This window comes from Chiloscyllium punctatum, chromosome 28 (genome assembly GCF_047496795.1).
Source record: "Chiloscyllium punctatum isolate Juve2018m chromosome 28, sChiPun1.3, whole genome shotgun sequence".
In the NCBI taxonomy this organism is placed as follows: Eukaryota; Metazoa; Chordata; class Chondrichthyes; order Orectolobiformes; family Hemiscylliidae; genus Chiloscyllium; species Chiloscyllium punctatum.
Window position 1 is genome coordinate 26,054,691 of NC_092766.1, and position 22,534 is coordinate 26,077,224.

Sequence of the window (22,534 nt, forward strand, 5' to 3'; positions counted from 1 at the left end):
GTTCTCATTATTTTAAGAATCAGTTGCTCATGTTCCCGTGTTTATCGCAGAGAGGGTGAGAGACCCGAGGAGTAACAAACACACCCATAAAGCAATATCACGACAAGCGTAGCTCTGTCATAAAAAGCTGCCTGCAGTTGTTCTATTGCAAAGTTGGGTTTCAAACCCACGACGCAATAGAGACTGGATCCTAAACGCAGCACATTAAACCTCTCTGGATTAATCGTGCTGGAAGAGCACAGCAGTTCAAGCAGCATCCGAGGAGCAGTAAACTCGACGTTTCAGGCAAAAGCCCTTCATCAGGAATACAGGTTTTCGCCCGAAACGTCGATTTTACTGCTCCTCGGATGCTGCCTGTACTGCTGCGCTCTTCAGCACCACTAATCCTGAATCTGGTCTCCAGCATCTGCATTTGTTGCTTTTACCTACATTAAACCACTCGGCGACGCTCCCTGACGATAATTAAGCGCCAATCCTGTCAAGACTAATGTTTCAGCATCGCTTCACTTCAGGCAATTTCCCCTGGCACTTTCTATATATACCTTAGCATAATTAAAAAACATATTTACAACGATTTGAAAGGTTTGCAGGTGTGGACATTATTGAGAAGCTGAATATTCTTCGACAGTTTTCCCCGGAGCTTCAGGCCTGAGGGATGTTCTTGGAAAAGTTTACAAAATCATGAGGTAGACGAACAGAGAACATAGTCAATCTACATTTTTTCAGAAGTCACATGAATTTACAGTGAGATAGCATAGGTTTAATGTGAGAGCCGTACAATTTGAAAGGGACGTGAGCGATACTTGTTTTTAATACAGACATTTTTGTGCGTGTGGAATAAATTGCAACATTTAGTGGCAGAGTTTGGTGCACTCACAACACTTCAAAGGCATCTAAATGGGTATGCAGACAGGAATTGTTCGGAGAGATAAGGGACAAATATTGACAAATATGTTTAGATTAGTTACGGTCATCTGTTCAACAGGTGCAAGGTGGATAGGAAGGTTTGCTTCCTTGCTCGGTAATTCTGTGACACTCCAGTACCTGACAACAGTTTGAATAGACCACTTGCAAAAACGCATGCTGTTTGTTACTAAGTCAGCGTGTGTGAATTTTATTTTTTTCTTGAGGCGTAATGTTTTGAAATGACACAGAGAGGAATGTTTTCCAGACATTTACAGACAATGACCATTCTCCTTGATACATTCCCAAGTTCTCCATCAAATAATTTCGTTGACTAAAAAAAAACCTCACAAATCGTGTTATCCCCTTAACTCTCCAGTGAATCCAAAAACTGACAGCTCTTAACGTGGACCAGGTGCAAAACTCAAAAGGCAGAGTCATTATCAGACACGCAAACTCATTACTTCTGTCTGTGGGGCAGTGCGAGACGTGTATGTCAAGAGCTGCTCACACAAATAACACCGAAGCAATTCCAAACGGAGCTTCCTGATATTCTGGAGATTTAGTGCATTGCCAAGTAACAGAAAGTGCTCAAGTAACATTAAACAAAACAGACAAATGTACCATGCAATGTGAATATTACCAATTACATTCTCGATTAAATTAGGTCAACAATGCGCTGGTGCCTCCATCTGATCGAGCGAGCCAATCTCCAGCCTCCCTCACCAGGACAGTAATGAAGGAAATGAGAGAAATATAACAAAGTTTCACGTTGCGATTGCCCACCTTTTCGCCACAACAACAAAAAACGAGGGAGCAGACTCAGTGCAGGATCTGGCTTCATAACAGCGGTGAAATAACGACGTCCACTCACTTTCAGGGAAAACTGTGAACAACTCACATTGTCCAGAATATGAATACACAGCGCAGGCTGTTTAGTTCCCATATTCTACTGCTGCCCCGACATTCATACGATAATGTACCTTTCAAAGAGAGCGTTTGTAGCTGTGGAATGACAGTGGCAGCTGTTTCCCCTCACTCTTACTGCCGGCCTTGGTCGTGTAGGGGCTGCAATTCTCATCTTACACGCGGTAGTTGAGTGTGCAATTCTCTGTTGTGGAAAAGCGGAGTGTTTTGGAGCAGAAAGATGTGAAGTTCGGATGCTTCTGGAGTTCTTGTTGAAAAGTTCGGTGACGCTAGGAAGATGGATTGCAGACTTTTCGTCCCTTTCTGGGTGACATTCTCAGCACTGCAGAGGTTCCTGTGAAGCGCTGCTCTCATGTTTTGGTACGAATGCATTTGGTTTCATTCCTGCTGCTGCCGTTTGTTGGGATTGCAGATTGGGTCCAACGGATGGAATCCGTGGATGAGTGCCCTGCTTCCATGAATTGTCTGCCTGTCTTCTGCTTGCCCTGTCCTTTATTGTTGTGCTATTCTAGCCGAATATGTGGCCCCTGCCGTTTGTACGTATTGCTACTAGGGACTGCTGGACTGACGCCCACACAAAGTCTTTGCCAAGAACCAATATCCACCCACCTTCATTCGCAAATGCATGGCATACAAAGTTTGCAACGTGGATTTGCTATGAGGTAATTTTTAAATCATGCTTCCCTGTGATAAAAACAAATTCTGGAAAATGATATCCAGATTCCTCCGAACACTCGGACATATAACAGCACAGAAACCGAGGGACTCACTCAGACAACAACTCACGAGAAAACAAGGCCCAATACCCCATCATGTGCAGTTCAAACGTGGTTGACGAGATTCCACGCAGGGACTGCACGAAACACGACATAGGAGAAAGAGGCTGACACTAGAGAACTGCATTCATAATTTCATCTGGACTGTAAAAACGCCTTGGACAGCTGTTCCTTGCAGTTATGCACAGAATATTGAATGTCTCTGATTCCAGGGCTTGGAATTCGGATGATATGATAGTCTGCAGCACTGGTTACTTCCTTGTGTGAGGTAACTCCTGATGGAACACATGTCATACTCTATTGCTCATTGAGAAATACATCCAAAATAGGAGCTTCGAGCAGCATTTCTGTTGTCCTTCTAGTGCTGTCCTTGACATGCCCTGTGGCACTGCACTTATTCTGTGTTTCCTGAGGGTTCGGCACATGGTTCCACGATCGTTTTATAGGCAGAAATCTGCATTTTCGCTTCAATAACGGGTGTATGAAGCGTAGGTCCACCATTCTCTATTCCATTTTTCTCTTCTTATGCACAACTGCGATACAGTAAAGGATCAATTAATATTGAAAGATGATATACAGAGGCGTGTGAAATACCGAAGTTTTAATGACATTTATGCAATGGTGAGAGAATTACCTTGATTCAGGAAATAAGGATGTAAAGTCTGTTTGGCTGGAGTTGAGGAACAGTGAGGAATGGACTCACAGCATGTGTAGTTTACAAGCCCACTCGCAGTAACCACAAAGCGAAATAAATCGTACAAGGGGAAAAATGCGTGTGAGTGACAAAAATGGCAGTAGTCATGCGTGATCTTAACTTCCCATCTAAAACTCTCGGTTCTATTGTAAAAACGTTTGGAGAACCAAAATCAAAAAAAATCCCACATGTCCCATAAAACATCACGAGGGATATCTTGGTAATTGATTACTCTACTGGTGACTTAATTTTCCTATTTTCTTGCAAACCATCTCTTTAATTGTGAGCATCAGAAAAGGCTTTGTTTTGCTAGCAAGAAATAAATATGTGATTAACCTTTGTTCGTTTCATTTATAAGAACACTGAGACTCCTCTGCACCGCACTTCTTTTTTTTTCTATCGATTTTAACACTCGTGTGTCTTTTGATTCTTCCCAACAAAGTATATGACCTCGCATTCCCTACATGAAACTGCATCTGCCAAGAATACTCCAATTGATGGAGGGAATCCTGAGGAACTGAATGTACATGTATTTGGAAAGGCAAGGACTGATTCGAGATTATTAACATGGCTTTGTGCGTGGGAACTCATGTCTCACAAACTTGATAATTTTTTTGAAGAAGTAACAAAGAAGATTGATGAGGGCAGAGCAGTAAATGTGATCCATACGGTCTTCAGTAAAGTGTTCAATAATGTTTCCCATGGGAGACTGATTGGCAAGGTTAGATCTCATGTAACAGCAGTGGACCTAACACCAACCCTTGTGTTACGGCGCCAGGACCTAAACACCAAGAAGAACATGTTCCATCAACTACAACACTGTTTTCTGTTGGCAAGCCAATTACTGATCAAAGCTGGAAACTCTCCCATAATTCCATTCCTCCGCATTTTGTATCAAAGCCTATTGTGGGGAAACTTATCGAACAACTTGCTGAAACCCATATACACCACATCAACCGGGTTACTGTCATCTACCTGTTTGGTCACTTTGTCAAAAAAGTCAACGAGATTCGTTAGGCAAGGCCTAACCATCACAAAACTGTGCTGACTGTCCCTGATCAGATTATTCTTTGCGAGATGGTCATAAATCCTATCTATAATAACCTTTTCCAACACGTTACCAACAACTGCAGTGAATTCACTGGTCTGTAATTACCAGGGTTGTCTCTACGAAACCTTTTGCACATGAGAACAACATATGCTATGCTCCATTCCACGGGCTCTATTCCTGTAGACAACGATGATTTGACGATTAATTCCAAAGGCTCATCAATGTCTTCCCTTGCTTCCCAGAAGGTTCCTAGGACAGATCCCATCCGGCCCAGGGGACTTGTCTGTTTTCACAATCTTCAGTATTTCTATTACCTAATCCTTGTGAACCTCAATCTCTACTACACTAGACGCAAGTATCTCTGTATCTTCCTCGCCAACGTTTTCATTTTCTATAGCGAACACTGTCGAAAAATATTAATTTAGTGCTTCCCCTATCTCCTCTGACTCCACACAAAACTTCCCACTATTATCCTTGATTGTCCCAAATTTAACTCTCGTCATTCTTAGAGATAATGCTTTAAATACAGAACATTTCTGATGAAGAACTCGAATTTCCCAAGTCTAATCAAATTACCGGTCTGGTTTGCAAGATAAGCGTTCTGAACATCGAGTACAAATTCTTGCAGCGGGAAAGCATTCACAACGTACGTCAGCAGGACACGAACCTACGTGGGGAAACCCCAAAGAACTTCTCATCATTCAGCTTAACCACGCGGCCATGACTACAGACAAAGCTGCAACGTTGAGCAGTGACCAAATCAGCCGATATCTCATTGAAAGCTGCCGCTGACTTGATGAGATAAATGCTTCCATCTTCTTTCATTCCTTTGCTGTCATTTGTAAGGTGCGAGACACCAATGTAAAAGAAGAAAAGCACAATGTTTGGAAAAGATATTTGCAGCCAAACTGAGTCAAAATTATTTATTGAAAGGAAAATCACACTCGGCAATTTGCTAGACCTCTTTGAGAACATGACCAGCAGAGGTAATCAAGGGAGCTATTGATCTGAGTATTCTTGGACATGAAACAAACAAAGGTTAGTGACATATTCATTTCTTTTTTTAGCGAACGAAATGGTCTTTCCTGATGGTTACAATGAAAGAGATGGTTCCCAATAAAAGACAGAGATTAAGTCGCTTGTAGGTAAACTTCAATGTGATACGATTCACTTTCAGCCCCGAATTACCCCAGAGATGGAGGTGGTGAGTTACTTTTCTTCACTCTTCAACTCGACAGCATGGAGGTACAGACATGAAACCGCTAGAGATGGAGTTCTTGAATTGGGAACCAGCGACACTGAAGGAACTAGGCAAAAGTGAGGACTGCAGATGCTGGAAATCTGATTTTAGATCAGAAAACGTTGGAAAAGCACAGCAGCATTCCAGGAGCAGGAAAGTCGATGTTTCTGTTGCCAGTCTTTCTGCGTTCCGCAAACAATTTTCGTTTTTGGCTCAGATTTCCAGCAACTGCAGCTATTTGTATTATGTGAACATTCATAATGTTTTGGACAAAACCAATGACCTTCTAGCATCGGAAAATCGGCAGAAGTACTGGTACAACGACATGTTAGCTGACCAATACCAGCATTACATGAGTTGGAATATGATCCGGGCCACGGTTCTGAGAGTATCGAATCCTCACAAGTAAATAACAAGACAAGGCGATTGATACTGTCGTATTTGGCGTAAATAAAACACCCTTTATGAACATTTTCCTTGCAGATTATTTTCAACTTCTCTTCGGAGATTTACAAAGTGGGAAAAGGCCATTCCACCTGTGTGCATCGCGGCTAATCAGAGAGCCAATCATTCCAGACGCAGTTTCCAACTTTGGCCCAAAGTCTCGTGTGTTCTAATGTTCCCAGTGCAAATGTCAATGACTGTATCCTGTGTTCTTAAATGGCACAATAATGGGGCAGATGTGTGACCTTTGCACAACGACTCGTAACTCTTTTGATGAACTCATGCTCATTTTCACCCACAAAGGGAGACACACAGAAAGATAGAGGTCTCCGTTGTGGTGAGCTGGAATTTGAAATGGATAATAGGACAAATGCAAGTTTCAAATGTGGAAGCACAGAAGCGACGTCCCAGCAGGGCATCACAGGGGAGCGTCAACGTGGGGCACGGTTAAAGTCAGACATTCCCCTCGAACCAGGTAGGACTCGAACCTACGATCTTCTGATCCGAAGTCAGACGCGTTATCCATTACGCCACTGGCCCAACAGACACGCTCGCCGCTGGCAGAATGTCGATATGTAATGCCATGGACTTTCACGGAATCAGAATTAAAACGGTGAACAAGCAGCGAAGAAAATCACCAACACTGCTTCACTTCGAAGTTTCCAATTTGTGAAGCAGTGCCTTTCACTGGCAAAGGAGAAACATTTGTCCTCAGCTGCCTGCTTCAGAGGCGCCTCCTTCTCTGCTGGAAGTTTCCATCGTTTTATTCGCAGTCGCGACGCGATTTCATGATCCACTCCAGTGAAAACGTGTCAAAGTGTCGTCTAAGCAAGACCCTGCCGAAACTCTGCGAGAGACATCTGGTCATTTCGAGCTCAGGATGTGGAATTAGACGAGCTGCGTGACACCTTTTATTGGCGCCGCCACTTCACTGCAAATTAGCGGCTCAAAACGAGCCGTTGTTAGCATCAGCTTGATTTGTACCTTCCTGTCGTGCATTTGCTGAACAACATCAGATAGATCCCGTCCGGCCCAGCTGACTTATCTCTTTTCACACTCTGCAGTATTTCTAATATCTCTTCCATGTGAATCTCAATCTCTTCTAGTCTAGACGCAAGTATCTCTCTATCTTCCTCGCCAACATTTTCATTATCTATAGCGAACTCTGTCGAAAAATATTTATTTAGTGCTTCCTCTATCTCCACTGACTCCACATACGACTTCCCACTATTAACCTTGATTGTCCCAAATTTAACTCTCGTCATTCTTTTAGTGCTCACATACCGATGGAAAGCCTTAGGGTTAACCCTGATCCTATCTGCCAACAACTTCTCATGTCTCCTCCTGGCTCTTCTCAGCTCTCTTTTTAGGTCTTTCCTGATATCGTTGGAACCCTCGAGCGCTCGAACTGAGTTTTCACGTTTTCTCCTAACATAAGACTTCTTGTTCTTCTTGACCAGGGTTTCCACTTCCTTAGTAAAGCACGGCTCACGCGTTCAATATCTTACTCCCTCCCTGACAGGTACATACTTATCTAGGACACACAGGAGCTTTTCCTTGAATAAGCTCCACATTTCTAATGTGCTCACCCCCTACAGTTTCCTACCCAACTCTACGATTCCTAAATCTTAACTCATTGCATCGTGATTTCCCTTCCACCAGCTGAAACTCTTGCTCCGTGGAGTACACCTATCCCTTTCCATCACGAAAGTAAACCTGTGAGAATTGTGATCGATGTCTACACAGTGTTCACCTACTTCCAGATCTAAAACCTGGCCAGGCTCGTTACCCAGTACTAAATCGAAAGTGGCTTCTTCCCTTGAAGGCATGTCTACATATTGTGTCAGGAAGCCCTCCCGCACACAGTGGACAAAAACTGACCAATCTATAGTACTCGTACTGAAGTGATCTCAGTCAATATTTGGATATTGTCTTGAGTGTTCCAGAGTTTTTCATTGTCCCACAGTCCAGATGAAGTTTGTATTCCTCGCGTCCGGGAGCGAGATTTCTTTCAATGTCTCAGATCAGTTCCTGTGCCGAGAAGATCAGAGTCAATGTCCCTTCCTCTACTCGGATGACAATTTACACTTCTTCAATCTCCTATGATTCCATTTCCCAAAGGGTTTCTCAGATTTCCAAAGCTGGAGCCTAAATTATATGGTTTGCTTCCTAAACATTTTTCCAACTGCCAACTGACAATATTTTCACAGTAACTCTTCACAATCCTCTGGCTTGCACCATGTCCAGGGATGAGAAGTCCCATTTGGTGGAGAGAGTTCCGAGGCTGGTGAGTTTCACTTTGGAACAAAGATGGTTAAGTGGCAATTTCCTGCGGTCGTTTGTAATGATGGCAGAGGGAGCGGTGCGGAATGAGTACTCTGACGAGCAGGAGGAAGTGTTGCCAATGACCAGAGTCAGAGAACAGAGGACATGGGATGAAAGGAATCTAATGAAAAGCAACTCCTCTGCTCAGGGCGTTCAATAACAACTGCAGAAACCCGAGGTGTCGAGCAGTGTATCTGGAAAGAGAAACAGAGATGGTGTTTTAAATGTGGAGCATTTCTGATGAAGAACTCGAGTTTCTCAAGTCTACTCAAATTACAGGCCTGGTTTGCGAAACAGGCTTTCTGAACTTTGAATAGTTCCATTCAGGAAAGCATTCATAACGTAGTCAGCAGGATTCGAACCTACGTGGGGAAACCCCAATGGATTTCTAATCCATCGCCTTAACCACTCGGCCATGACGACAGACAGCACCGCCTCCTGAGCATTGACCAAATCAGCCGTGATCTTATTGAAAGCTGCCGCTGACATGAGTAACATGTTTCCATCTCCATTCATACCTTTGCTGTCATTTGTAATGTGCGAGACACCAATGTAAAAGAAGAAAAGCACAAAGTTAGGACAAGATATTTGCAGCCAAATTGCTTCAACATTATTTATTGAAAGGAAAATCACACTCGGCAATTTGCTAGACCTGTTTGCGAACATGACCAGCAGTGGTAATCAAGGGAGCTATTGATCTGAGTATTCTTGGACATGAAACAAACAAAGGTTAGTGACATATTCATTTCTCTTTTTAGCGAACGAAATGGTCTTTCCTGATGGTTACAATGAAAGAGATGGTTCCCAATAAAAGACAGAGATTAAGTCGCTTGTAGTTACACTTCAATGTGATACGATTCACTTTCAGCCCCTAATTACCCCAGAGATGGAGGGGGTGAGTTACTTTTCTTCACTCTTCAACTCGACAGCATGGAGGTACAGACATGAAACCGCTAGAGATGGAGTTCTTGAATTGGGAACCAGCGACACTGAAGGAACGAGGCAAAAGTGAGGACTGCAGATGCTGGAAACCTGATTTTAGATCAGAAAATTTTGGAAAAGGACAGCAGCATCCGAGGAGCAGGAAAGTCGATGTTTCTGTTGCCAGTCTTTCTGCGTTCCGCAAACAATTTTCGTTTTTGGCTCAGATTTCCAGCAACTGCAGCTATTCGTATTATGTTAACATCCATAATGTTTTGGACAAAACCAATGACCTTCTAGCATCGGAAAATCGGCAGAAGTACTGGTACACTGACATATTAGCTGAACAATACCAGCATTCCATGAGCCGGAATACGATCCGGGCCACGGTTCTGAGAGTATCGAATCCTCACAAGTAAATAACAAGACAAGGCGATAGATACTGTCGTATTTGGCGTAAATAAAACACCCTTTATGAACATTTTCCTTGCAGATTATTTTCAAATTGTCTTCGTAATTTACAAAGTGGGAAAAGGCCATTCCACCTGTGTGCATCGCGGCTAATCAGAGAGCCAATCATTCCAGTCGCAGTTTCCAACTTTGGCCCAAAGTCTCGTGTGTTCTAATGTTCCCAGTGCAAATGTCAATGACTTTATCCTGTGTTCTTAAATGGCACAATAATGGGGCAGATGTGTGACCTTTGCACAACGACTTGTAACTCTTTTGAGGAACTGATGCTCATTTTCACCCACAAAGCGAGACACACAGAAAGATACCCCTAAAGCGACAGAGGTCTCCGTTGTGGTGAGCTGGAATTTGAAATGGATAATAGGACAAATGCAAGTTTCAAATGTGGAAGCACAGAAGCGACGTCCCGGCAGGACATCACAGGGGACCGTCAACGTGGGGCACGGTTAAAGTCAGACATTCCCCTCGAGCCAGGTAGGACTCGAACCTACAATCTTCTGATCCGAAATCAGACGCGTTATCCATTACGCCACTGGCCCAACAGACACGCCCACGGCTGGCAGAATGTCGATATGTAATGCCATGGACTTTCACGGAATCAGAATTAAAAAGGTGAACAAGCAGCGAAGAAAATCACCAATACTGCTTCACTTCGAAGTTTCCAATTTGTGAAGCAGTGCCTTTCACTGGCAAAGGAGAAAAATTTGTCCTCAGCTGCCTGCTTCAGGGTCGCCTCCTTCTCTGCTGGAAGTTTCCATCGTTTTATTCGCAGTCCCGACGCGATTTCATGATCCACTCCAGTGACAACGTGTCATGGTGTCGTCTAAGCAAGACCCTGCCGAAACTCTGCGAGAGACATCTGGTCATTTCGAGCTCAGGATGTGGAATTAGACGAGCCGCGTGACACCTTTTATTGGCGCCGCCACTTCACTGCAAATTAGCGGCTCAAAACGAGCCGTTGTTAGCATCAGCTTGATTTGTACCTTCCTGTCGTGCATTTGCTGAACAACATCAGATAGATCCCGTCCGGCCCAGCTGACTTATCTCTTTTCACACTCTGCAGTATTTCTAATATCTCTTCCATGTGAACCTTAATCTCTTCTAGTCTAGACGCAAGTATCTCTCTATCTTCCTCGCCAACATTTTCATTATCTATAGCGAACTCTGTCGAAAAATATTTATTTAGTGCTTCCTCTATCTCCACATGACTCCACATACGACTTCCCACTATTAACCTTGATTGTCCCAAATTTAACTCTCGTCATTCTTTTAGTGCTCACATACCTATGGAAAGCCTTAGGGTTAACCCTGATCCTATCTGCCAACAACTTCTCATGTCTCCTCCTGGCTCTTCTCAGCTCTCTTTTTAGGTCTTTCCTGATATCGTTGGAACCCTCGAGCGCTCGAACTGAGTTTTCACGTTTTCTCCTAACATAAGACTTCTTGTTCTTCTTGACCAGGGTTTCCACTTCCTTAGTAAAGCACGGCTCACGCGTTCAATATCTTACTCCCTCCCTGACAGGTACATACTTATCTAGGACACACAGGAGCTTTTCCTTGAATAAGCTCCACATTTTTAATGTGCTCACCCCCTACAGTTTCCTACCCAACTCTACGAATCCTAAATCTTACCTCATTGCATCGTGATTTCCCTTCCACCAGCTGAAACTCTTGCTCCGTGGAGTACACCTCTATCCCTTTCCATCACGAAAGTAAACCTGTGAGAATTGTGATCGATGTCTCCACAGTGTTCACCTACTTCCAGATCTAAAACCTGGCCAGGCTCGTTACCCAGTACTAAATCGAAAGTGGCTTCTTCCCTTGAAGGCATGTCTACATATTGTGTCAGGAAGCCCTCCCGCACACAGTGGACAAAAACTGACCAATCTATAGTACTCGTACTGAAGTGATCTCAGTCAATATTTGGATATTGTCTTGAGTGTTCCAGAGTTTTTCATTGTCCCACAGTCCAGATGAAGTTTGTATTCCTCGCGTACGGGAGCGAGAATTCTTTCAATGGCTCAGATCAGTTCCTGTGCCGAGAAGATCAGAGTCAATGTCCCTTCCTCTACTCGGACTGACAATTTACACTTCTTCAATCTCCTATGATTCCATTTCCCAAAGGTTTTCTCAAGATTTCCAAAGCTGGAGCCTAAATTATATGGTTTGCTTCCTAAACATTTTTCCAACTGCCAACTGACAATATTTTCACAGTAACTCTTCACAATCCTCTGGCTTGCACCATGTCCAGGGATGAGAAGTCCCGTTTGGTGGAGAGAGTTCCGAGGCTGGTGAGTTTCACTTTGGAACAAAGATGGTTAAGTGGCAATTTCCTGCGGTCGTTTGTAATGATGGCAGAGGGAGCGGTGGGGAATGAGTACTCTGACGAGCAGGAGGAAGTGTTGCCAATGACCAGAGTCAGAGAACAGAGGACATGGGACGAAAGGAATCTAATGAAAAGCAACTCTTCTGCTCAGGGCGTTCAATAACAACTGCAGAAACCCGATGTGTCTGGAAAGAGAAACAGAGATAATGTTTAAAATGTGGAGCATTTCTGATGAAGAACTCGAGTTTCTCAAGTCTACTCAAATTACAGGCCTGGTTTGCAAAGCAGTCTTTCTGAACATTGAATACTTCCATTCAGGGAAGCATTCATAATGTAGTCAGCAGGATTCGAACCTACGTGGGGAAACCCCAATGGATTTCTAATCCATCGCCTTAACCACTCGGCCATGACTACAGACAGCACCGCCTCCCGGGCATTGACCAAATCAGCCGTGATCTCATTGAAAGCTGCCGCTGACATGAGTAACATGTTTCCATCTCCATTCATACCTTTGCTGTCATTTGTAATGTGCGAGACACCAATGTAAAAGAAGAAAAGCACAAAGTTAGGACAAGATATTTGCAGCCAAATTGCTTCAACATTATTTATTGAAAGGAAAATCACACTCGGCAATTTGCTAGACCTGTTTGCGAACATGACCAGCAGAGGTAATCAAGGGAGCTATTGATCTGAGTATTCTTGGACATGAAACAAACAAAGGTTAGTGACATATTCATTTCTCTTTTTAGCGAACGAAATGGTCTTTCCTGATGGTTACAATGAAAGAGATGGTTCCCAATAAAAGACAGAGATTAAGTCGCTTGTAGTTACACTTGAATGTGATACGATTCACTTTCAGCCCCTAATTACCCCAGAGATGGAGGGGGTGAGTTACTTTTCTTCACTCTTCACCTCGACAGCATGGAGGTACAGACATGAAACCGCTAGAGATGTTATAGAAAGATACAGATGGATTGGATCAATGGCAGATGGAATATAAACCTGATAAGTATGAGGCGATGCAGTTTGGAAGTAGGAACCAGACAGATAGGACTCAATGAATGGCAGCACACTAGGAAGCTCAGAGGGTGCTTCTCCACACATCCCTGAATATAACTGGACAGGGTAATAGGTTAGTTAAGAAGTGGACCTTGGGTGTAGCATTTATTAATTGGGGCGTACATTATAAGTGTTATACAGGTCTTCGGGCAGGCCAAGATGGAATACTGTGTGTAGTTCTGGGAACCACATTACAGCAAGGAGGTGATTGTGCTGGATGTTCTGCAGAGGAGATTCACCAGGAGGTTCCCTGGGATGGAGCATATCAGCTGGAGAGAGGATGGATAAGCTCTGGTTGTTTACTTTGGAGCAAAGAAGACTGAGGGGGATGTGATTAACAAGGATAAGATTATGAGGGGCATGGACAGGGTGGATAGACAGCAGCTGTTCCTTTTAGTCAGAGGATCAAGAACAAGGGAGCACACCCTTAAAGTGAAGGGGATGAAGGTTAGGGAGAATTTAAAGATTTTTATTTTTCACCCAGAGGATGTTGGGGTCAGGAATTGACTTCTTGAAAGGAGAGTTATCACGGGTATCCTCACAACCATTAAAAAGTGCTTGATCGAGCACTTGGAAGTGTCATATCATTCCCGGCTATAGGCCTGGTGTAGGAAAGTGGTACTACTGTATTTCTGACAGTGGTATTTCTGACAGTACAGAATATATACTCCTGTGTGTGTGTGTGTGGCTATACAAGGTCAATCATTGAGCAACTAACGTGGGAATTGATGTGTTTCTGAAGAGTATATTCATAAGGGTTATAAGACTGAATTGTAATAGCTTGTCAAATAATGTCAATGTGAGAAATAATAGAAAACAAGTGCAGCTTCCTTACAATCTGAAACCAGAGAATGGAGAATGGGGAACAGGGAAATGGCAGAACTATGAAACAGCTACTTCAGTTCTGTCTTCGCAGAACTTTCTAACAATACCAGGAAAACCAAGTCTGTTATGGAAAACGATATGATACATGGAACATAAAGCGTAGTAAGTAAATGGTTTAGGAGAAATTATTAGGGCTGAAGTAATAATCATAGAAAACACTAACATAGATTAATGAAATGAGAATTATTTTTGAGAAACAGACTTGGAGACAAATGAAATAGAAGCAATGGGTGTAAAACATTTGGATTTTCAGAAATATTTTTGGTAGAGCTCCAAACCCAGTTTGCAAAATCAAATCTTAGTGAATTGGGGCGAAAATATGGCCATGTTTCTAGAATGGGACAGCTGGCAGGAAACAGTGAATAGAAATAAACAGACTCGTCAAGCAAAAGCATGACATTGTCTGTAAGGTATGATACTGTGAGCATGACTATGTTCAAGACTCCCCATCACCTTCCCCAGATATCTCCTGTCTCACCAGCAGGACGGACACAGCAGATGAGGTGGCACAGTGGGATACAGTTGGAAGGGAATTGTTCTCGTAGTCCTCAACAGTGATTCTGTATCCCAAGAAGTCTCATGGTGTTAGTTTATACATGATAAAGGAAACCTCCTGCTGATTACCATGTACCAACCTCTCTCTACTGATGATACAGTACTCCTCCATGCTAACCAATACTTGGAGGAAGCACTGAGGGTGGCAAGGGCGCAAAATGTACTCTGGGTGGGGGATTTCAATATCCACCAAGAGTGACTCGACAGCATCATTACTAATCGAGCTGTTCGGGTCCTAAAGTATATAACTGCGTGACTGGGTCTGTGGCAGCTGTTGAAGGAACCAACAAGAGGAAAGTACATACTTGACCACATCCTTACTAATCTGCCAGTTGCGGAAGAATCTATCCATGATAGTATCGGTAAGAGTGACCACCGGAGAGTGATTGTATGGACAAAGCCACACATTCAATTGAGAATAACCTCCATAATGTTGAGTGGCACTATCACCGTGCAAAATAAGACAGACTTAAACAGACCTAGCAGATAAAGTCTTGGTTTCCAGAGGTGCTATGGATCAGCAATATCAGCAGAATTGTACTCCCCCACAACGTCATGGCCTAGCATACCCCCTCACAACAATTACCATCAAGCCAGAGAAACGACCTTGAATCAATAGAGAGTGCTGGATGGTAGGAGCAGCACCAGACATACCTGAAAAAGAGGTGTCAACAAGAAGCCACCAACCAGGACTACTCTCGTCATAAGCAGGAAGTGATAGACTGAGTTACGTGATCCCACAAGCAACCGTTCAGATCTAAGCTCTGCAGCCCTTCCACTTCTAGTTGAGAATAGTTATGGACAATTAAACAAGTCATTGAAGGATGAGATTCTACAAGTATCCCCATCCTTAATGGTGGAAGAGCCCAGCACTTCAGTGCAAAAGATAAAGTTAATGCATTCCCAACAGTCCATCTCGGCCTATTTCAGTGGTCCTCAGCAATTCAGTTGACAGTCATCAGCCAATTTGGTTCACTCCACACGATATCCAGAAACGGTTGGAGAGACTGGATACCCCAAAGTGGACACATGCTGACAACATTCTGGCATGAATAGTCCTGAAATCTTGTGCTGTAGAACTTGTCTCTGCCCGAGCTAAGCTGTTCCAATATCATTTCAACAATGACATTTCCTCAATTAAGTGGAAAATTACCCAAGTATCCCCGATACATAAAAAGCAGAACAAATCAAATCCGGCTATTACCACCCCATCAGTTTACACTCGATCCTCAGTAAGGTGATGGAAGGTGTCAATGCTTTCAAGCAAAACGTGCTCAGCAAGAACCTGGACAATGACACCCAGTTTGGGCTCCACCAGTGTCATTCAGCTCCTGACCTCGTTACCTTGGTTCAAACATGGAAAAAAAGCTGAATTCTAGAGTTGGAATGAGAGTGACAGCCCTTTTAAACAAAACGGCCTTCGACCAAATGTGGCATCAAGGTATGTTAGCAAAACTGGAATCAATTGGCACTAGGGAAAAACTCGCCGCTGGTTACAATCATACCTGACACGTAGCAAGATGGTTATGGTTGATAGAGGTCAGTGAACGCAGCTCCAGGACAAGTCTGTCGGAGTCCTTCGGGCAGTGGCCTTGGTCCAAGCATCTTCAGGGCTGCTTCATGAATGGCCTTCCCTCTACTAAAAGGTCAGAAGTGGGGATGTTTGCCAATGATTGCACCATGGTCAGCAACATTTGTGGCTCCTCAGATACTGAATCAGCTCATGTCCAAATGTGACAAGATCTGGACAGTATCCAGGCTGACAAGTGGCAAGTAATCTTCAGGCCACACAAATGCCAGACCGTGAACATCACCACTAATATACAATCTAAACACTGCCCCTTGCCATTCAATGGTGCTACTATCACTGAATCCACGGTGGTCTGCAAAGGTTCAACAAGGCAGCTCACCACCACTTTCTTAAGAGCCACCAGGGACAGGCAATAAATGCTGGCCCAGCCAGTCACACCCAGATTCACGAAATAAATAAATTGAAAAACAACATTTTTTTAACAGAGGAAGGTTGCTGAGGTATCACAGGGATCAGTGCTCGGGTCCCAACTGTTCAAAATACCCATTAAACATTTGGTTGTGGGAATCAAATACAATACCTGCTGACAGCACTAAAATATGTTGTATTGTGAGTGGGTGAGGAGGTTGCACAAAAGCTTCTCGCTGACTAAGACAAGGGGAATGAATGGGCAGATACGTGGCAGATGGAGAGCAAGGTGGGTAGAGGTGACGGTGTGCCCTTTGGCGGGAACAATAGACTGGAAGCCTATCGTTTAAAAAGGGATTGTTTGAAACATGTTGATCTACAAAGGGATGTATGCTCCTTTTTGTTGTTTCCTTCTGTACAGCCCTCCGAGGTCCCTGCAGCGCAGTGAGGTCTGAACCCAGAAGTAAATACTGGGAATGGCATTGACACGCTGACCAGTGTATATAGACCCACCAAGTGAGAAGCTGCAACATTGCAAAAGATCTGGAAATCCATGTAGACCAGTCACTGAAAGCAATATTGCAGGAACAGAAAAGCAATTAGGAAGGTAAATGGTGTGCTGACTTTCATTTCAGGGTGATTTGAATCCAGTAGTAAGGGTGTCTTACCGCAGCTCTACAGGGCATTGGTGAGAACCCATCTCAAACATTGTGCAGTATTGTGTGCAGTTTTGATCTCCGCACCTCATAAAGGGCAAACCTGGCTTTGAAGGAGAGCCATGAAGGATGACCAGACAGATCTTTGGGATTAACTATTCCAGATGCTGGAATCTGAAACCAGAAAAGAGAAAATGCTGAAAAATCTCAGCAAGTCTGACAGCATCTGTAAGGAGAGAAAAGAACTGACGTTTTGAGTCTAACTGACCCTTTATCAAAGGGTCAGTAAGACTCGAAAGGTCACCAATGTGACTATCGTGATTGGACTGAGGGAGTTGTAATTGGTCAGATTATAATTATACTCCTCTTATGGGACCGGACATAGCTGCATAAAATTTCCAGATTGCCAGGTAGGTGTCAGAGTTGGAGCTGGAATGAAACAGAATCCCCAGGGTCACGGCTTGCTGTCCAGCACAAGTCTTCAGTCCTATTGCAGGAATGGTGTCAGGGCCCATTGCCTTTGTTGTATCCAATGTGTACTTCATGTCACGTGCAGTGAATCGAATTGGTTGAAGACTGGCATCTGTGATTCTGTGGACATCATGACGAGAGTGAGGTGGATCATCCACTCAGCACTTCTGGCTGAGAATGGTGCAGATACAACATCCTTGTGTTTTACACTGGTGTACAGGACAGTTCTGTTATGCAGTATGGGGACACTTATGGAATCCTCTCCTCCAGTCATTTGTTTAATCTTCCATCACCATGTATGACTGAATGTGGCAGGACTGCAGAGCTTCGATCAGATCTGTTGGTCAAGTGTTGTAGCTTTAATGTGTTAGCATCAGGTTTAGGTTCACATGGTTCTCACCCTCACAAGTTCACCCACAATCATTACTATAACATATGTCGTGCTGATGGTAATGGCAGACTAAGGAGATTTTCCCTGGGCAAAAATGTTACAGGTCGTGGTTGAATGCTGTTCTGCTTCTCCCGCGGCTGTGGTCTACAGCACTACATAAATACGCAGTTTTTAGCTGCAATATTTGCAATGCAATTCTGCTGTCTGTTCCCCAATTCTCACTGAGACGCATTCACCCATCAGCCCTGTACCCAGTGACCTAACCTTGTTTCTGATGTGGAATTACTTCCATTTTCATACTCTCATTCTGCTGAGAGTCTCTCCCCGGGTCATGCTTCCAATCTGACACATTCCGCAAAAACATTTAACTGATTTTACTGCAATTACTTAATTCATCTGCAGTTTTCCTTCAGTAATGTCATCTTCTGTGTTTGAAGTGAATGTGTTTCCCTCTGTTTCTCTCCCTGACCATGATTCAGAGCTCTGTAGTGTCAGTGATGCCAGCCTTATATAGTTTCAGAGCCAATGAATTCTCTGGATTCTCAATCAACTTCATCTTTTTGTATGTTTCCTCTTTTGGTTTGATGCCTTATCACTCATGGCTGCCTTGGCCTCCCATGAGTATGATTCATCTCCTTTGGGATGAATTTCTGATATCCTCCGAATTATCCCCAGAAACTCCTGCCATTGCTGCTCCATGGTCTTTCCTGCTCGGCTCCCCTACCAATTTACTCTGGCCAGCTCCTCCCACATGTCATTGTAGTTACATTGTTCAATTATAATCACATTACATCAAAAAGAGAACAATAGATATAAACCAAAAGTAGGAGTTTTGAGAGAAGGGATGTGAAGAATAATTGGTAAATTTCTTAACTAGATACAAAGAGAGAACGAGAGAGAGGATATAGACGAGGAAATGTGAAAAATGAGAAAACTTTATTATTGAAAGTTTTAGATGTATATTCCTCAATGTTTTGGCAATGCCTGTGTGATGTGGTCATTTGTAAAGTGCATGTACAACAGAGCAATGTGTTCAAATGCTGGATCTGATGGCAGATTTTTTATCTCCAATGATATGACGGACACTAACTTTGGAAAGAACCCAGCAGGCCAATATATTGAATTCCCGGTAGAAAGGGGATTAACTGAAATAAGTCGGGATACCAGAAGCAAGAATTTATGACACACATCCTGATAAGAATGAGAGATTAGAGTCGAGAATTCCAGAAAAGAAGGGAACATTGAGTGGAGGGGAACATATCACTTTAGATGAGCATCAAATAATGTTTTATAAATTTTATACATCATGTGCTGGCATGTGCATCATTTTTCGCTAACTGTGTCTCCGTTGTTCATTTAGACTGTTGTGCACATATGAAAAATGTTTCTTATCTTCACATACACATTGATTAAACAGTGTGTATAACATTATTTTTCCGCCATTGAAGTGGTCCTGTTGTCGTGCTAACAGGATACATGAACACCGACTGGCCACCAAAAGACACGACATTGGCACTATGTTCCATACATACAGACAAAGAAAGGCACCACTTTGATTGGGACAGCACACACACATAATAAGACACGCATACTAAGAGGAATGGCATTCTAACCAGAAGTCCATCAAAAAACACGTAAATTTAGATCCTATCTGCCTTCACTTGTAAAACAGAAGAACTGGAAATGACATCACCCACCTTAAAAACCAAGACCTATAAATAGAGAGGTGGGACATACCACCAGTGCTTCAGCGGAGACACTCACTGATGATGTTACCTAGTCATGGTGTTGAAACATCTGAAAACAAACCTTCAAGCACAACAAGCTAACGTGTATACATATAAACTGTTATTTTGCTTTTATTAGTGGAATTTTGGAGTTCTCATGTTCTAACAGATAACGATGTGAGGTGACCTTTTCTGGGTGTGTGGTTTTAATCAACAGAGGGGTTCGACATTGATGTCATAACAGTTTGGGGCCTTGCCATATGGGATTTGGACAGATTTGAACAGATTTGGGGTACAAAATGTCCCAGCAGATTCCAACACGTGACAATTAGTGACCTAGATCTTCAAATAAAACAGGTGAGTAAATTCATTTTATTGTGTAAACTTGTGGTTGGTTAAATTAAAAGTGTGAGAAATGGCATTTAACATTACTAAAGCGGTTCCCAAATTTGCCAAGGAAGTTTACAAATACAGAAGAAGGAATATTTTTAGAATTAGCAAATAGGTTGGAATTGGGTTTAACCAGGGACAAAAAGAAAGCTGAAATTGTAATGGAGTTGGTCAAGCAGTTTGGTGTGTCAGAGAAACAGACAAGTCCAGTAGAGTTAGAAAAAAAACTTAAATTGCAAATATGGCAACTGAATTTAGAAAATAAAGAAAGAGATGGAAACAGAGAGAGAGAAAACAGAGAAAAAGAGGATAAAGAAAGAGAGAGCGAATTTGAAATTCAGAAGTTGGGAATTAGACAAGAAAGTTAAATTAACAGGATGGAGATGAAAGATGAACGTAGGGATGTACACAACTATGTTAATACCTTGTCATATCTCAGTAAAAAATATGAAATCCTTTTATTTTGTTTGAAAAAATGGCTCAGTAAATGGCATGTCCAGTGAACTTGTGGGTAATGCTAGTTCAGACTAAGATGTTGGGCACAGTTAGTGAGGTATGTGCAGTGCTGTCAGATGACGGCTCAAGAGATTATGCAGATGTAAATCTAACTATTTTGAGTGGTTATGCACTGGTACTAGAAGAATATAGACAGAGGTTCAGAAAAATAGAGAGAGAATCAGGTCAGACTTATGTTGAGTTTGAAAGAATTAAACACAGTCATTTTGATATATGGGTGCGGGCCATAAAATGGATAAGACCTGTGAGGTTCGAAGGGAAATTATTCTGCTGAAGAAGTTTAAAGACTCACTTCCAGAAATGGTAAGAATTCATGTGAATTAACAGAAAGTTCAAGAAGTGAGAAGCGCGGTAGAAATGGCAGGTAAATATGTATTGGTGCATGAGATGAAATTTAGCTTCTGGGAGGATTTTTATCCTGTGAGGGATAGAAATTGGAAGAAGGGGAGATCCTACACTGCAAAACATAGAGTAAAGCACATTGGCAATAGTTTACCACAGGGGAAAAATAAGCTCAAGGGGTTGAAAGGTGGTGAAAGGCCTCGGGTGTTCTCATTATAACAGAGTGAACACATAGAATTACAGTGCCGATGGTTTAAGAAGGGCACTTCGAATAGGTGTTTTCACTGCAATAAGCTGGGACACACAGTGGTGGGCGTTGAACGAAGACACTTTGGGAAAAGGTGCGGGAAAAGAGGTTAAGCCAGTGGCATTAGAGTACCTGGGAAAGAAGACCCCAAGTCTCCAAGGAGCTACAGGAGAATGCACAGCCTAGTTATAGGGTCAGTGTCTGGTCTCTATAAAGAATTCGCCTCTGTGGATGAAGTTTACTCAGAAGGTGTTGGTGGAGGGGGGGGGGGGAGGAGGGAGGACAAAAGAACAATAAATAATAATTTTGTGAGATACGGGATCTGGTCAGTCTCTAATAGTTGAGAAGTGAGGTGCCAGAAACGCACAATAGATCAGGCAGCATACTAAGAGCAGGACAGTCGAAATATCAGGTATAAACCAATCATCAGGATTATGGCGGGGGTGGGGGGGAAGGGGACTGAAAGATAACTAGGAGGGTAAGAGCTGGGCTGGTGGGAGGGTCAATGGGAGGGCGATAGGAAGATGTAGGTGGGAGTGATAGTGATATGTCGGAGGGAGGGTGGAGTCGATAGGTGGGAAGGAAGATGGACAATTAGAACAGGTCAAGAAGGCAGTGCTAATTTGAATGGTTGGATCTGTGATGAGGTTGGGGAAGGGAGATTTGGAAATTCGTAAAGTTGATGTTGATGCTGTATAGTTTGAAGTTTCCAACTGTCCTACCACCTTTCCACTTCACCCTCCTCTCCAACGTATCACCATCACACCCCACTTGCATCTACGTATCGCCTTCCAAGCTCCAGTCCATCCAGCTCAAGCCCCACCCTCCTATTTATTTCTCAGCCCTCTTGCTCCTCCCTTATCGCACACTATCCTGATGAAGGATTTATGCCTGAAACGTCAACTCTCCTAGCTCTCGGATGCTGCCTGACCTACTGTGTTTTTCCAGCCCCACACTTTTCAACTCTGATCTCCAGCGTCTGCAGTCCTCACTTTCTCTCGGCCTCTTATAGTAAGAGATGGAAGTATTTTCACTCTTTCTGACATATTATTCCAGAGCGTGATAATTTGTGGAATGGGGACAGAAATTAAGCATGCCCTTGTGGAACATCAGGTTGGAGTGCCAAATTAAGATTGGGGAAGAAACAGTGACAGTGAGCGACAGTGTCAGTTCCAGGAATACAGTTTGTTCTCGGAGTTGGTATCCAAGACGGGAGAGGCACCCCTTGTGGTGGAGAAGGCAAAGGAAGACGAAGGAGCTGGGGAGTTAAAAGAATAAATA

The 22,534-nt window shown here is 43.1% G+C and overlaps 4 non-coding genes across 4 annotated transcripts; all 4 read right to left on the bottom strand.

The window, feature by feature from the left end:
* Positions 1-6,502: 6,502 nt before the first annotated feature.
* trnar-ucg (transfer RNA arginine (anticodon UCG)) lies at positions 6,503-6,575 on the bottom strand. The gene has a single exon. It is a non-coding gene; the product is annotated as a tRNA-Arg (tRNA).
* A 2,126-nt stretch (positions 6,576-8,701) lies between these two features.
* On the bottom strand, positions 8,702-8,783 carry trnas-aga (transfer RNA serine (anticodon AGA)). Its single transcript has one exon. It is a non-coding gene; the product is annotated as a tRNA-Ser (tRNA).
* A 1,432-nt stretch (positions 8,784-10,215) lies between these two features.
* On the bottom strand, positions 10,216-10,288 carry trnar-ucg (transfer RNA arginine (anticodon UCG)). The gene has a single exon. It is a non-coding gene; the product is annotated as a tRNA-Arg (tRNA).
* A 2,119-nt stretch (positions 10,289-12,407) lies between these two features.
* On the bottom strand, positions 12,408-12,489 carry trnas-aga (transfer RNA serine (anticodon AGA)). The gene has a single exon. It is a non-coding gene; the product is annotated as a tRNA-Ser (tRNA).
* Positions 12,490-22,534: the final 10,045 nt, after the last annotated feature.